This window comes from Zophobas morio, unplaced genomic scaffold (genome assembly GCF_036711695.1).
Source record: "Zophobas morio isolate AGI-343-1 ecotype UQ-CSIRO unplaced genomic scaffold, CSIRO_AGI_Zmor_V1 ptg000058l, whole genome shotgun sequence".
Classification (NCBI taxonomy): Eukaryota; Metazoa; Arthropoda; class Insecta; order Coleoptera; family Tenebrionidae; genus Zophobas; species Zophobas morio.
In genome coordinates, this window is record NW_026972163.1 from 3122936 (window position 1) to 3140600 (window position 17665).

Sequence of the window (17665 nt, forward strand, 5' to 3'; positions counted from 1 at the left end):
TCGACGACTTGATTTACTTGACGAATAAAATGTAACACATTTCTAGCAAATAAATTTTTAAATATTGTCATAATGGATTCGTGTAAAAAATTTGGACATGCTACGTGCGGGAATAGTTTTGCTTGACTCGTGTCAAATCCACCGCCCGCCTTGGAAACTACACACTCGTCTGCAAAACAACTGTTCCCGCACTCAATATGTAAATTACTATTCTGCACATTTATATTTGGTGTCACATACTGAGAGCTGACTTCCACTCCTTGCAGGTGAACTATTGCGTCCGCTATTTTTTTTTACACACTATTTTATTTACAGTTATTTCGAATTCACCCTGATGTTTCTTTACAAGATCAATTGACAGTTTCGTATTCTCATGGGACCATATTTTATTTTTTTGCGATTTCCTTCAGAAGTTGAATACGTTTCTGATGCACTTATATTCTTTTTGCGATTCTCTTCTACAGGTTGTACAGGCTCAATTTGCTTATTTTCGATGCAATGATTACGTCATCCAAGTATGCCATAGCAGTGTCATACCTGAGATTTCCCAAAACAATGTTAATTAATCTCTGAAACTGAGAGGGGGCATTAGCCATTCCAAAACTCATTCGCTTAAAATTATACACCCCGTCAGGTCTTATAAAAGCTGACTTATCCTTAGACTCTTGAGATAAGGGAATTTAATAATACGCTCCGCTTAAATCTAATGATGTATAAAATACCTGGTCTTTAAGTCTATCCAATTGATCGTCTAGCGGTGGTAAAGGATAATGTTCTTTCACTGTTTTCTTATTGAAAGAACGATAATTCACACACAATCTCACATCACCATTTTCTTTTTCACTAATAAACACAGGGCTCGCGAATGGTGAAAAAGAGTCTTCCACTATTCCCGCATCCTTGAGTTCTTCCACTATTTCCTGAACCTTCCTTTTCTCGCTGTACGCCATTCGGTACGGTTGATAGTAGATGAGTCGATCGTCTTCAAGCTGGATATCCATCTCTACCAGCGTTGTACATATCCCAACTGTTTCATCTTCCTGGCCACTAAATCTTTATATTCGTTCAATAAAGACATTAACTGGTCTTTATCATCGTCAGTTACCTCAGTATTTACTTCTGATTCAACCACCGGTTCTTGATTTACCTCTCGCCGTTGGTTAATTTCTACACAGCACTCACCACGTGCAATTCCTTTATCTTTACCAATGTTCATAGGTTTTCCGCTTATGTTTAAGATTGGTACCACAGTTTCTCCATTCTCGTCTGTCGTGATCACATCTCGGGATGACTCCTCCTAAATCTTTTATCTCACTCTCGATGCCATAATTCGGCACCTGTAAGGTCACCTCTCATAATATGACCTAGGAAATGATTCGAAATGACCGACGCTTCTTGCGCCCATAGGACTGTCTTCATTTCACCTTTTCGTTCCCTATGCGGTATTTGGCTGAATTCCAGTTGTGTAGGTGTTTTAATTACCTTAACATGCTCTTGCTCAGTAAATGGATGCCTAATTAATATCGGAATTTGTTGACACTCAGCTGGAACGACATAAATTTTGGTCATGGCATTGACCTCGTCGATCTTAATTTCGGCCTTCACGGCACCTAATGTTCCTATTTTCGCACCGCCATAACCGATAATGTTCTCACGGTCGCGTAAATCACACACGAGTCCCAATAAAGGCACACGTTTGTCTTGTATAGCACAAATTTGACTACCGAAGTCAACGTACCCCTGCACTTGGGTTCCGTTGACCAGTACGTCTTTAAAATATTTAATGTTTGGCGAACCGATTTCCACATGATTAACATTGTCTTAACAGCCGCACTTCCACTAGTTACTGTTACGACGTCAGGGCAGTCACGTGCGTAATGTCCGTACTTATGGCACTTGAAACACAACACCTGTCCATTTTTGTCTTTCGTTGGTAGTCTGTTACCATTTTGCGACGGTGTTTCGTTCTTCACAACTGTTTCCGCGACACACCCGCATTTTCAGTTTTTGCTTTCCTCGTCCCCGAACTCGAACTTAACACACGATTTCTTCATGCGACTTTTATACGCTCGTGTTGCAAAAGATCTTGGAATAAATAGTCCTCATCTACATGAAACTACATGATAATACAAAATTGGATGCTTCACGTGACCACAGTCCAATTGCTACTTGCTCCTTTACTTCATCAAATGGTAGCTCCAATTGTCGACAAAGTTTCGCTTTTTCGTGAAAATAAGCATCGATATTTTCATTTTTCCCTTGCATACGCTCTTTCATCTTGCTCTAGAGCTCGGTCTTATTTTGCCTTATTAGAAACGTTCTCTCGAAGCCAAGTCGGAAACTTGCCCAGTCCGGCATTTCTCGTACTCTGCCCTCGTCCCAGTTCCTGTCGGCGCCTTGTAAACGACTTTTCGCCGTTTCATACGCAAACTCATCAGGCCAATGATGAAGGGTCGCGCTGGTGGTGATTTGCTCCAACCATCGTTTCGCTTCCCCAGGCCCTTTCTCCCCGCGGAAATCCCCTATGGTCTTGGAGAAGTCTGGCAGTATACTATAATTTCTCTCAGGCCCTCGTTGACTCTGCTGCATCATTTGTATTAACACTGCATTCTGCTGGAGTTGCGCCTGAACTACATCACCAAAATTATCTCCTGCACCTTGATTTTCACTTTCCTGTTCCCTCGACGGAACGTCTTCCAGGTGATGCGGGCCTTCGTACCAAATTTATTAAAGTCTCGTCATCACCAATACTTAAAGTTATGAACGGACGTCTTGACACTCGCGGTCACCGAACTTTTTCCCATCAAAATAACTTCGCGCAGACAGGTTTATCGATTCCGATATTTTGATCCTGATCCTACTTCTGCTATAAAATCACCAAAACTACTAAACTTGATGAACCAGAAAATCTCTTCTGATACACACACTCACTTTAACTTTTTCTTGTATCTAAGTATCTCCTCATGAGGTAATTAGAACTTCTCAAAATAATACTAGGTAATTGCTCTGAATTACGTTTTCTTTATTCCAATTTAGCGTTAGGTACATTAAATCGCTCAACTGAGCACTTCTGAAGAACTAGCCACTTCTCATGACTCTTCCCTCAACTCTAGAAGTACTGACTTTTCTTAAACCAACTTAAAATTGTAAAGACTCGCATTCTCCCTCACAATCATACAAAGCCCCAATCATATTCAAATATTCATTCGGCAGTTGATCCTACAACCAATCTCATTTAAATTAAATCATAACCGATATTGTCAAATCCGTTGTAGAACCATCGTTTCCCAATTCGCTCTGGTCATGTCTATGCACTAATTTTAGAGAAGTTCGTTTGCAATGATTTCATTACTTCCAACGGTTTTAACGAACTCTTCCAAAAATATCCTAATATTAAAAAATGTTGTAACACAATGTTTGACTGTGCTCTAAATCATCCAACCTGAACATTATTCCATTTAAAATTGAGTGTATCAAATTATTAGAGAGCTGAGTGTATTTACTTTCTTTTAATTTGGAATACACATCTTTTAGCCCATTTGTTAAAACTATAGTTGAGGGTGCTGTAACATAAGCTTGTCCGCTCATAAATTTGGTGACACTTTCCATGGGCTTTAAGATAGGAACCACTTCCTTAAAAATACCATTCTTCATTTGAAATAATCGGAAGATCTTTCCTATCAGAGCTAATGTTGTTCTTACAGAATTTTTCAATTCGACAAACCTATCCAATATATAAAAAGTAGAATTCCACCTGGTGGAAACATCTTGGATGAGCTTTTTTAGCTTATTACCGAAGTTTTTTTGTTGATTACAAAATTTCGCTGTAGCAGATGTACTTCTTTTGAAATGGGCCACGATTGATCTTACTTTTTCTAGTACCTACTTCGGTAATTAATTTTAAGGTATCCATTACAATTAGGTTGATGGTATGGGCGTAACAACCGAAATGACGATATTTCAATTCCTCCCGAATTGTTTTTGCGAATGTTTGCGGCGCTATCTGAGACATTCATAATAATTTTTTTTTTCTAAATTCCATTTCAGAATTATTCTTCTTAATTCATTAACTAAATTTATACTCGTGTGACTTTCGTTAATAGATCATCATTCCAAAAGGACATTTTCTATTTTAAAACTTTTGTCTACAAAATGAGCCGTTACAGCCATGAAATTTTCGGTCTTACGTGATGTCCAGCAATCCGTTGTTAAAGTGACTGAAACGACGTCTTTCATAACATTTTTGGTGTCATTGTGGACTTCTTTGTATATAGTTGGCAGAAAAGACTGTGATGAAGCGGTCTTTCGTGAAGGCCACTAATATGATGTGTTTAAAGCCTGTATAATACATTTATTAAATCCGTAATCTTCAACCACAGAAAATGGTTGAAAATCTTTTGAAAACAAAATCATTAAACTCTGATCTATTTTTCTTGATGCGTTTTGGCCCATTTTTTTTTTTGGTATAAATGAGTGTATGCTTCCTTGTACTGGAGGACATGGGGGAGGATGTTCTTGCCGGCTCGTTGAGGCCTGAGGTTGTCTTAGGGGCTTCTGGCTTTCCTGACTTGTGGACGCCTTCTCGGACGATGTTTTAGGTTGTTGTTGAGCAGGTTCCTGGTTCTATTTCTGCATCTCCCCTCATTATTTCACTACTTTGTCTTTGACTTGAACTTTGAATTACTGGGCGTAGGTTTAAAGCTTAGTTCTTGTTTGCACAAACTACATATTGAGAATCTGATTTCACTGAAAAAAAAACTCCAAACAATGGAATTTTTAGGCGGAGCAATCATGTCTTGCTTTTACGTTAAAATCTCAACACTATCTCAACAATTAAAAATGCAACAATATCTGAACGTGCACTGGTACAATACTGAAAATGCAGAAAATCGAAGTGTTGATGTTTGCTTTCTTGGTGATGTCATTTTAATGTAACTTCAGATGCCGACAAAGAAAAGCCGACGTACATAACGCTGAGAGGAGTGAGAGGACGGTTTCCGAGAATAAGTTGTATAAAATAAATTGCTGTCCACAACTGAAAGAATAACAGGGTAATTCCATCATCACTCAGGCGACATTTGCAACAGTTCTTAATGACTTACATTGTTGATTAACGTTTTTACAATTTATTCCTAGGTGATGAGGAGCCTTGTTAAAAAGTACATTGTTTGTACTATTTAGCAACCGAATATTTTTAATTTTGTTAGCTGTTAGTTATAAGTAATTGGACATCAAACTATGCGTCGCTACTATTGTTGTTCCTACTAAATACGTTCCACAGTAACGTTATTTTGAAACGTTAATAGACAATTAGCGAAATTACGTTCCGTACAACGTATTATCTGTTAACGTATACAATCGCCAATAGGGACACTGCATTTTCTATGTTTCCATAGATATAACAGTTGTGTCTACGTTTTGCGTGCTGTACGTTCCGTACAACGTATTATCCGTTAACGTACATAATCGCCAATAGGGACACTGGTCTAATAGACAATTAGGGAAACCATGTTCCGTAGAACGTACAGCACGCAAAACGTAGAACAAACTGTTATATCTATGGAAACATAGAAAATGCAGTGTCTATTCATGGCCAACTATATTAATAAATATGGCCATCGCAATTCGTATAAAAAGTTGATTTTTTGACGTTTCCGAAATCGTTAATCAGGCAACGACATCTGTTGAATATAATGCCGTAATAGTTATGAACTTGGTTGGCAAGTAATTGTCAAAATTTTTTAAAGTGTAGATAATGGCACAAGAACATTAATGATATTACTATTTAGTTTTGAAATAAGATAGATATATTTTGGTCCAAAGAAGGATGAAGCAGATTATATATTTGTTCGCATGTCTTTTTAGAGTTTAAAAACGGCAACATTTTTTGAGTTACGTCAGCCACTTCCTTCACAATGCCTACGAAATGTGCATTAGGATAGGTTAATCCACCTCGATCCTGTAACAGGATAAGTCCTAATAGCGGACCAGGAACCTCTTTGGACAACAGCGGTGCAAGGCAGCTATCGCAATGAAATTTGTACTTCTCGTACTGCTTTTATCTATAATAACCACATGTCATCACAACGCTGCCATGACTGTCTATCATTACTTCATGAGTATGACAAGTTACTAATATTTCCCTTTGCACACACTTTGCTTCAGGTAACCAGGGCCGTCTTAAGCATACTCTGCGCCGGGGTGCGAAAATCAGCGTTGCACCCCCCTGTCAAACATTTATTGACTCTGTTTGTTACAGAGTCTAGAGCCCCACACTAGAATCTAACGTTACGGGTGGTTAACCTAGAAGCAGTTAACCGTCACAATTCTCTTAAATATTCTATTCATGCATATATGCCAAAAATCAAAAACATAATGATGGTTGATCTATTTATTATATAAACAACATGGCTAGGAAATTCAAACGATGACAATCAGTACAATCTTATTACAATTATATAATTTAAACAGTTATATTTAAATAATAAAAATATAAAACAAATTTAAAATTATTTCGGAGTATTAAACGTTATAAAAAATAATTAAACATATTGAACACATATTTAAACTTAACAAAAAGTAATAAATTATTCCATAAAAAATATCACACAAACTTACTTTGTGTAAGATACAGATGTCAGATCAGAATGATTAAACTTAAAACTATTATGTGCTATTTCATACATCAAAGTCAATTTTTCTCACTTTTGAGATTTTAAATTTTTTTATTATTTCGGCTGTTTCAAAATCTATTTCTCGTTCAATGCTTATAATGGTCAGGCTAGTTAATCTGTCTTGGGTCATGGTTGACCGCAGATAATTTTTTATTAACTTTAGCTTAGAAAATGATCTTTCGCTGTCAGCTACCGTCACTGGAAGAGTTAAATATATACGTCGAGATGTTGAAAGATTAGGAAATGCGGATAGTAAATTATTCGAATATATATAACTAAAAATATCAAGTGGAGTTGTGTTATTTATAAAAAATATTGGCAACAATTCTAACTCATGGAACAGGTCTTCCCCATCTATATCGGATCTATTTCCATAAGTTAATTTTTGTTGCAAGTTGAGACATTGTGTTTTTTTTTTGTTCTAGCTCCGATTTCCTCCAGTTTTCTATATTTTCTAAAAATGAAATTTTTTATTGTGTTGTATTAACAATTCGAATCTTTCATTTATTTTTGCAATTGCCGTGTCGAATAAATAATAATAGAAATTGATTTTAAAATTTTGCTTTGGGTCTAAAATGAGTTCATCTGCACTTTCGTAATTAAAATGTCGTAGTGGTTTTAGAGCGTCAATTCTACTTTCCCATCGCGTATTTGACTGGTTTTAATGTCAAAGTGGGTAACTGATTCATGATGACATCCCACCGTGATGTTGATCCGGAAAAAAATACATAAATTTCCTGGACAATTGAAAAAAAAAAATCGTTATTTCCAATGAGCTTTTAGCCGCATCATTTACCACTAAATTAAGGCTGTCTGTGGGCCGCACAAGGAACATAAAAAGCACGAGGATTCATATCTAAAATTTTTGTTTTGGAGGCCTATATTTTTTCCTCTCATGTTTGCCCCATTATCATATCCTTGGTCTCGCAAATCATCCAGTTCAATATGTATTGATTTTAAAAAATCTAACAAATAAGTTGCTAATCCTTGTCCAGCCGTATCAGTAACCGGCAAAAAGCCTAAAAAATGCTCTCTAACCTAACTTGTGGACGGATTGAGATAAACAAACCTCACAATAACAGTACGTTGTTCTTTGTGTGAGATATTAGGTGTGCAATCTAAAATTATAGAATAATATTTAGATTGTTTTAAAAGATCAACTACGGTTGTCTTAATTTTTTCCGAGATTATATTAATCAATTTATTTTGAATATTATGGCCAAGATAATGGGGCATACGACGTTAAGCACTTTGAATTCCAGAAATGTGTTCTGATAGGGTATTATCAAAATTAGAAATACATTCTATTAACTTTAAAAAAATTGCATTATTTGATTCATACAATTTTTCAGTAGTTCCCCCTTGAAGCTAAATTTTGACGAGCTAAAAATGTAATTATCTCGATTATTCTTTCCAAAACCGTCGTCCATCTTTTTTTTCGCGTTCAACTCTAGCTTGATTAACAGAGTCAATAGTGTGACCTTTCAGTAAGTAATTTTTTAGGTCTAATTCTTTTTACCGAAAATAGGTGACCGGAACTTTTTTCATGTCTTTCTAATGTTCTAGATAAATGCCTCCAATCTTTGAAACCAATCTGACCATTAAAAGCAGTGACATTTTCATTGAAAAGCTTACAATAAAAACAAAATACACAGTCACTAGATGTGGAATATACAAGCCAATTTCGTTGAATAATTTCGTTCTTTTTTAACCTTTTTGTGTAACAGGTATCTGTAAACGACCTGTTATTGCTATCTGAGGGACAATTACATTTTTTAATCTGAACTGGTCCATGTTCTGTTAAAAATAATCTCAACTTATCTGGAATTATGTGAGGCCACACAGCAGGATCATCCGCAACATTTGCAGAAAAAGTAGATTCCTATGAAACTTCAACCGTCGACGTTGATTCTGTTGGAGTCGCCGAGACATCGGTATGGGTACTGACTTTACTGACTTCTGAAATAACCTAACAGAGGCACCCGGTGCGGTTCTGCGAGCTTGCTCTGGATTGGCAGGTTGAGATGGTTCGTCTAGTACGGCTGCCGCAGGTGAACCCATAGGTTCCGTTTCTGGAGTTGTTAGCACCGGAGGTTCGGTTAGTGGCTCGTTAACCTTTAACCCAAACTCGTTCAGGAAAATGTCCACCGGCAATGTGGAATTCCGTGGACTCGTCTTCATAGATGAATCGGTTCTGGATTTCATTTGGTTGATGTGAGACCTGATTAATCCTTGACGTATTGAATCTTCTAAGAGTACATTGTACATTACTCCACTGATTCGTTCAATCACAGCACCTTTTGCCTAACTCCATCCTGTGAAATACGTACGTGATACAGAATGTGAATGTACATGTAGGGGAACGAGGGGCTTGTTGTAACAGTTTTTAGGAAAACGAATATAATTTGGTATCTATTAGCTGTTTGAGCATTATAAAAGTATCTATCGGTAGTCTAACTATTCCCCTATTGGACTGAACAGGCAAAAGGTCAAAATTGTTCATCTTCACTTCACACCAGGCATTTTCTTAAAAAAAGTGCATTGTTACAACTTGCCCCGTGGTTGGGGCTAGTTGTAACAGCCATGAGACAGGTAGTAACAGTAAAAATAAAGCTGATGTTGATACATATTTAGACTTTATTTTTCAAAAATCAACACAACACTTCATTATATACAATTTTTTTTCAGTAAAACTGAAATAAACTTTTAGAAAAAGAGTCAACATTAAAAATTTGAGTGTCGTCTTCCTTTTTCTTAATATATCTGGAAAGCGATATATGGCATAGGTCAAAATTTTGGCTCGCTTTTCGTATGCTAGGTGCGAGATTTGTAGAAGTGAATTTGGGATAAGTTGTAACATGTTACAACTTGCCCCAAGGCTATTGTTAGAACATGCCCCGTAGCACAATTTTCTACATTTAATTACATTTCGACAAAATTATGTGGCTTAGCGTCAAAATGTGTAAGGAATATCAAAGCTGAGTAATTTGTGAGCTACATGCAAAACTAAAAGTTTTAAATTAATTAATAACTGATACGAAAAACCAAATTTTACTAAAGCAATATTTAAATTACTAGGCCAAAACGAAACACGTGCACACATCCACTCACTGCGCTGGCTCAAGGAACAGTGGTTGTGATGACATGATGTCTTATGGTGCAAGAATTAAATTCAGTAAAATACCTGACGTTAAAGAGTTTAAATTGTGGGTAAAAATTTAGTGTTACAACTTACCCCTGTTACAACAAGCCCCTAGTTCCCCTACACTATGATGCTAGAGATGTCGAATTATTATCCTCGTCGCCACTTGTGTTATATCTTAACAACTTTATTATATACCTTGGAACATATAGAACCTCATAACATAACCTTACATTTCTAACACTCTCTCTTTTTCTCTGGCACGCAGCAGAAGTGTCATTCTAGTGGCGTGCTAACTATGTCAAAAGTCAAAACCTTAACCTGTTTGCGGATAGGTTTTATTTTCCACAAATATTCTTCATTTTTCTTTTATTTCGCTGCTTTAAGTTCGCATAAAACGATCTTTTATTTAATTCGCGTATTCGGATAAACGTTCTTGTGCGAACTAAACAATGGTAACATGTTTTCTGGTAGGTGACGCCTTAACTGTTGTGCATACTTTGTTTTCTTGTATCATGATTGAGACTGAATAAAAACCCAAAACTATAAATAAAAACATTGTTTTAAGGAAAATCAAAATAAAGTTATATTTGCTGATAAAATACACAAAATCATTAAAAAAAAACACACACACAAATGACACAAAATTGTAAATAAAAAAATTATTAAAAAAAAAAACAAAATAAAATTATATTCGCTGATAAACTAAATAAAAAATAACATTTGGTAACGCATAAAATAAATAAAAACTACTCTAAAAAACTAATACAAGGAACGTCATATTCATTAAAAATTTCCAAACTCTCATTGACATTGTTTTCTTCGTTGTCAGTTCCCCGATCATGAGACAAGTAAATTTCACTATTAAATTTTCTGTACCTAGCTTTGGTTGGTTCAGAATTATAACACCTGGCCAGGGACCTAATACGCTCACCGAATGAGTAAAAATAATTATAACATTTTTTTGTTGTATCTATGTCATATTGTTTGGCGGAAATACGGATGAAAAGAATGGCAATGTCCAACGTTTAAGGTTAGTAGTTCTAATAAAAGGAAATTTCAATACAACTATCAAATAGCACAATTACACACAAGGCATCCCCGGTTTTGTTGTATATACATTTATTTTACGGAGTGACTATTCGTACACACAGTATGTACGAATAGTACAAGAGCTATTCATACACACTGTGTGTACGAATAGCTACAGCGCTAATCATACATACAGTGTGTATGAATAGTACGCACGCTGTTCATGCTCACATACAGGTACGTCCACATACAATTGATACCAACACCTGTTCACACCATTTGTTTACTCTCTTTACTGTGAATATTCTGTAGTTTGATTACGTTGAATATTTTAATGATCATCGTCAAATGAATAGAGATTTTGTATATTGGTATCACTCAGTAATTAGGCGTACTAACACAAATCAAACAATTGTTTTAAAGATGTAAGGATAACCTCAAAGCTTTTGGCGCTACAACTTCAACTTACCTTCAAACTCCAGTTCAAATTTAATGATTTTTATGAGTGTTGCACATCTGTTCTAAAACAATATGGTATAGTTATGCTCTTACAAATCTGTGGCCACAAGCCACAAGTCGCAAAATAGATCTACAAGTGACAACGAAGAAAAAGCTGTATTACGTCAAATACAAGCAAAATCGTAACCCTGACAGGCATTAGAAATAAATCCAAAAGACTAAGTGGTAGGTACTTCTATGTATTAACATAAAAAACAAAACACAACAAAACAGTGCTAACAGACTTAACTTTTATTTTTTGTACAAAATATTTTTTTTTCAAAAAAAAAAAACTTTTAAACAAAATAATGGAACTATTTTTAAGAAGATTATAAGAACTAAAAAAAAAGATAGTTTAATTAATAGAACATCTCCAAGTGTTCAGTATCATACTAAAGATTCTCGCTTTGACTGCAAACAGTACAAAACCTTTCGGTTTTCACCTGATATTGACACATTTCTTATGACATCGAGACAGGTATGCCGCACAAAAAATATTTAGTACTGATCCCATCCGACATCTTGTTGCAAATTCTGCAGTGCAAGTTCTTGATTTTTTTTATCTAAAAACGGAGTAGAGCGGAATAATCGGGTGCTGAAAAATCTTTTTGGACTAAAGATTCGAGTACATGCACTTCATTTAAAAAAAATTCTGATTTGATTAATTTTGGCCCAGTAGGTGAATGGGAAGTACTTAGTATATTTACTAGTGGATTCGTAAAATAAACCAATCCCTTCAAATATCAACTTCTTTTTTTCATAATTTGATTTTAAACTATATTTTTTGGAACCCCAAAAGTTTGTTTTTTTATTTTTACTCCTACAGCCGTTAACAAGTGACCTTTAGGGCGCCCACAACGAACCATTTTTGGAGGAAGTTTTGTTGCTTTTAATTCAAACAAAAGTTCTACATTTAGGTTGGTTTTGGAGGATGGAACAATATTTATTTCTTTTTGCCAGAGTAGACTCGTTCATTTTTTGTAAAGAGGAACTAGATAAAATATCACATTTTTCACTTTGATTCTACGAGATGGTATTACTAAGTATTAGATTTCTGTGCATAGATTTCATTGTTAGCAAATATTTTTGCATTCGTTAATTGAACAGCATTCCCTTGATTTTGGAACATTAGTTTTTCTATTCTTTCCTCATTTGTGTTTGTTGCAGTTTCTTGGTTTTCATTATCCTGATTATTTACATTGTGTACCACTGCATTTTTCATATTGGCATTTTCTGTTACTCCTAGTTTTTTGCTGTTATTGTTTATTTCTTCCAATGAATTACTTTGATTTTCAATCAAGTCTTCGTGGTAAATAATCTGTTCTTTCACATTTTTTTCACTATGTGAATAACCATTTACCTCTGTGAAATTCATTTCAATTTCTTCAATACCTGCATTAAGCATTTTGTTTTGTTAGTGACTGCATTTTCAGATGAACTTGCCACTTCACATATAAGTACCTCTTTATTCATTTCGTAATAATTAAGAAGCAATTTGGCCTCTTCCATTTTTTGCTTATATTTTTCAGTCCCAAACTCGGATATAACAACCGCAAGTCTAGAACATAATTTTGCTGCTTCATATTTTTTTTTAGCACTAACAGCTCTAGGTGTTGGACATGCAAAATCCAATATTGTCACTGTTGGCATGCATCATTTGCATACAGATTTTCAATATTGCTAGACGCTCTGTGATGACTTAAATAAACATTCTTCTTCCAACGATTAAGCATCAAATTTTCGTCATACGGATTCAAACCCATTTTTTCTCTTAAAGCCAAAATGTGGCAACATGGCAATAGCATTTAGTTAGAAAAACTGCAGTCACATTTGTCCATTTTTACTTTTATTTTGGGATTTGCATTTTTTTTAATATATATTCTTCGTGTTCGTTTAGTTCTAGATTTTCCTTAATTTTGTATCTTACCATAAAAGAAAATTGTTGCAGTAAATGTTTCCAAGCAAAAGGAGTAATTAAGCTATGATATTTCGTGAACTTTCTTTCTCTTTCAATTGGCAATGAAGATAACACCTTCTTGAAATCAGTGAAAAACTGCTCCAAAGAAGACATTGTTTCCAAATGTTAGGCAATGACGACGATATGCACAGACTCACTGCTCCTTTATGTCGTGTCAATTTCTTTCATAGTATGCCGTAATGTTGGGAAAATTGAAACTTATTAAATTCTAGTTCTATATACTCTTCGTCACTATGGCTGTATGTTATTCTCTGTATCAAATTCAAGCACTGTTCTCTGTGAGCAGACGAAATCTTCATTTTATCCATAGTAATTTCCCTTCGAAACGTCTTTAGGGTCCTTCATGTCCTTTTCAGTGAAGTAGTTTTTGTTGGCTCCCATTTGCATTTTCTTTTTTGAATAATTGTGTCACTTCGCCTAAAGTAATTTTGTCCTCATCAACCAACAAAAAAGAACACATAATGTCCAATTCCATCAACAGTAAGTACAACGGCATTCTCAGGTTATTGAGTTTGTAGGTGGCATCGCACATTAATATTTCCGGAAAGTACTTGAACATTTGTTTCATTGTCTTACTTTGATAGTAAATTGCTCTTAGAAGTCTTAGAATGAAAAAAAAACTACGGAGTTTTTGTCGCTATTTCGGAAAATTTTTACTGAGTCTCCTTCTTGAATAGGTTTCGGGAACTTCGAGTTTGTTTGTGTTTAATGGTGCTTTAGCAATTCACTTTATATTTCTAATGTCTCTCAGGGTTAGGATTTTGTTTGTTTTTGATTTAATATAGTTTTGTGCGTCTTTTGAATTGGCGTTCATTTGCATAACATGCACCATTTCTTCTTTGTCGCTTGGACCCAGTTTGCGATTTCTATCCATAAATTCGTAAGAGGATTCTTCAAGTCTGTGATTATGCTGATTGTTAATTTCTGTAATGCATAACTGATGATTATCGTTAATACTTATTTTTATCCTAGCTGGATCTTGCAACGTTTTGTGTCTTCTTTGGCCGCTTGATCTACTCTTAAAATTTTTCCCTCCTTTGGCGCATGCACAACCAATTTTATAATATAGCACCTCATTACTACAGTTAGCGGCCTTTTTCTCCCTTACTTCGGAAATTGTTGTACTACTTCTTTTGTAAAAATATATATAATTCATGTCTTCGTAATTTTTTAAAGTTAGCGCCCGCTCTTCGTAAGTTTCGAAAGTATTTCCGGCTGTTAACATATTGTAACTTTATTATCTTGTTATGGAAAAGATATGCTGTACTTGTAAAAATTATTAAACTTGATCTGGAATGTCTAGAGTTTGAAGGTACGTTGGGAACATTTGTGGCGGCAAAAGTTTGAAGTTATACTTATATCTACAAATCTATGATTGGAGTTGTGTTAGTACGCGTTATTACTGAATAGTACTGATATACATACACATACCTTTTATCTATTTGATGATGGTCACTAAATATTTAACGAAATCAAACTGAAAAATAGACACAGTCAGAATCGTTTGTGTGTGGGTGTACAATTGTGTGTACGAATAGCGCTGTAGTTATTCATACACACAGTGCGTATGAATAGCTCTTGTACTATTCGTACAAACTGTGTGTACGAATAGTCACTCCGTTTATTTTATCGCCAGTTTTGCCTACTGGCGATAATGTTGAAAATTCAAGCGTCAATTTAAAAATAAAATTGCCGGTTTGGCTACAAATCGCTAAATCTCGACACACAGACGAGCCAGCTAGAGATGGGCACATCGAAGTGAAACATCGATTTTTCCAACATCGGTTTATATTTTTCTCAAAATCGATATTCGATATATCGAGTATTTAAAAAAAAAAACAAATTCTTTGGGTTCTTAAAACTAATAATGACATAATCCATTCTTTGGCATTGAACTCATTTAAAAACAGCATATATTTCAACTTTTCGGACTTCAGTCTATTTCTTCTTTCAGTCACCACGTTTCCTGCCTCAGAGAATAAGCGCTCTGATGGAACGGAAGTTGCACTTGGTATTAAATGAATTTTATTTTTCACTCGTATATTATGTTTGGTTTATATCCATGATTTGACAAACGTAAAGCGGCATCTTACATCCGGGGCACAATGAGCGGGCATAAAGTATGCCCTCTCATTATGCCCTATTTTGCTAAACCGAATTAAACACAAATAGAAAAATGTATTGTTTATTTTTAACTACTTATTTATTTTTTGACAATTTATTTAATAACGGAGTTACAAATTACAATTTACAAACTTGCTATTCATACCAAACTTTTCAGGTAAACCTTTCGCAGGTTCCTCTATTGGAATTATTTCTGCCTCTGCTTCCATTCTGATAGCACCGAATAAAGTATTATATAAAAATCTAGAAATTTCTCTAGAAAACTCATTCTCCAACAACCTTTAATGCATAGAACATTCGTATTTAAATACTTACAATCATCAAAAAATAACTTAGTTTACCTTCTGATGTAAATATCTGTTGTCGGAAGCATCTTTTAGAAATTGCATGACTTGTTCGCCAGTCAAAACTCGATTTTTTTGCCACATAACCTTTTGGGTTTTTTACAGAAATATGTCAAACGATGATAATTAGAAATGTCTATGTTGTCGTTTACTCTTAAAGTTGTCTTGACCATCGAGTATTTTCACCATAACGAACTGGGTGAATATTTTTCTGACTAAAAATGAAGAACACAGTTAAATAATTATTTTATAAACTAAATTACTCACCAATTCTTAGAAGTAAGCCATCATAACTGTCTCGCTGATACGATTTACAAAATTTGTAATCTTCCATTTAAGGAAAATTTTGTATTCTTTTTCATATATGGATCCTGATGTTCCAGGTAACACATTTTCATTGGTTTTTTTGCGCTTTCTTCGCAATGTTTTCTGGAATTTCACACTTTTCCTCGTTCATTTTCGCGGTCGAAAATATACGTGTTGACACCGTGAATAGACGCCGTGTTTGCAATAAACATAGAATCTCCTTGACAACAAAATCAACGCCACGTAATTTTTTTTTTACGAATTAATTATATAAATTAATGTCTTTTTTAGATTTCATCGTGAAAAATAAAAGTTTGTATGCACCACGGGGACAACTTGATGTTTATAAATCTCGGGCAACTTACAAAATCTCGGGCCAGAGGCCCTCGATTTTGTAAACGTTGCCCTCGAATACAGGGTGCCGCATCCAAGTCTGGATATAGGGAATTAACATGGCAATTGGTTTTTATTTTATAATGTCCCCCCAGATCACTTTAAAGCTATTATTGAGTGATGCCTTTGTGGAGGTCGAAGAGGGCTATCGACCAGTATTTTTTTCAAATCGTTGCATCGCGTTCATTCACTGTAAAAAGGTTTTAAAAATCGTATTTTGAAATTCGCGCCCGATCCGATTTGTCGCAAAATGTTCCGTCGTACTGTCGAAGTTCGGCGATCGCGTCTTTGGAATAGGGAATAACCATGCAGAATCCAAATGTCAAAGTGAAGTTAGAAATTATTCTCAGAAATCAACGAACAACTCAAGCTGAATTATTTTATCCAGTGTGATGATTATTGTAAGTCAATTTAAACGGAATAAATGCACAACCTGCATAAAATATTTTATTAGGTTATGCTATGCTCTACTGGACTAGATGAAAAAGCGAGGGTCTGCTTGTTCTTCAACGGTTAATTTATTTAGTAGGTAATTTGGGTAAATTTCACACTTTTTTTTCGAATTACTAAAGATTGGAAGTCAATTGATTTTACATTCGTTAAGCAGGGATGGAATTTTGCCACCTGGAAGCATGTTCGTTACAAGAAATTTTTGAGAGAGAAATGTAGAACATTGATTCATCAACATTTTAAAGTATTTTTCTCTATTACGAATGTGTTTTGGGATTCAGAAACTTTTGTATTACTGTTTTATTTGTTTATTTTGTTAACAACAACAAAAATAAAAATAATATTTCACAAAACAAAGTTACATTTATTTTCAAAGGTGATAAAAAGTAAATTAAATCAGGTGGGCACAACGTTTTCTAGGGATCTTAAAGAGATGGGATAGAAGAGTTTCAAAAAGCATCATGACAAAAAATTGAAGCCTGAGGACTACTTCTCACGTATGGAGTTTTACGAAGAAACGCTTGAGAGAATCTAGGCTGATAGAGAGTTTTTGAGGCACATTTGTTTTATTGACGAATGTTCATTTGGTCTTAAGGGAAATTATAATCGTCAGAACGATCAAATTTAAGCATTACACAACCCTCACGTGGTCCATGACTATCGTTATCAATGGCGTACAACTGTCAGTGTATGACTGGGGCTTCTAGGACATCATGTCATTGCA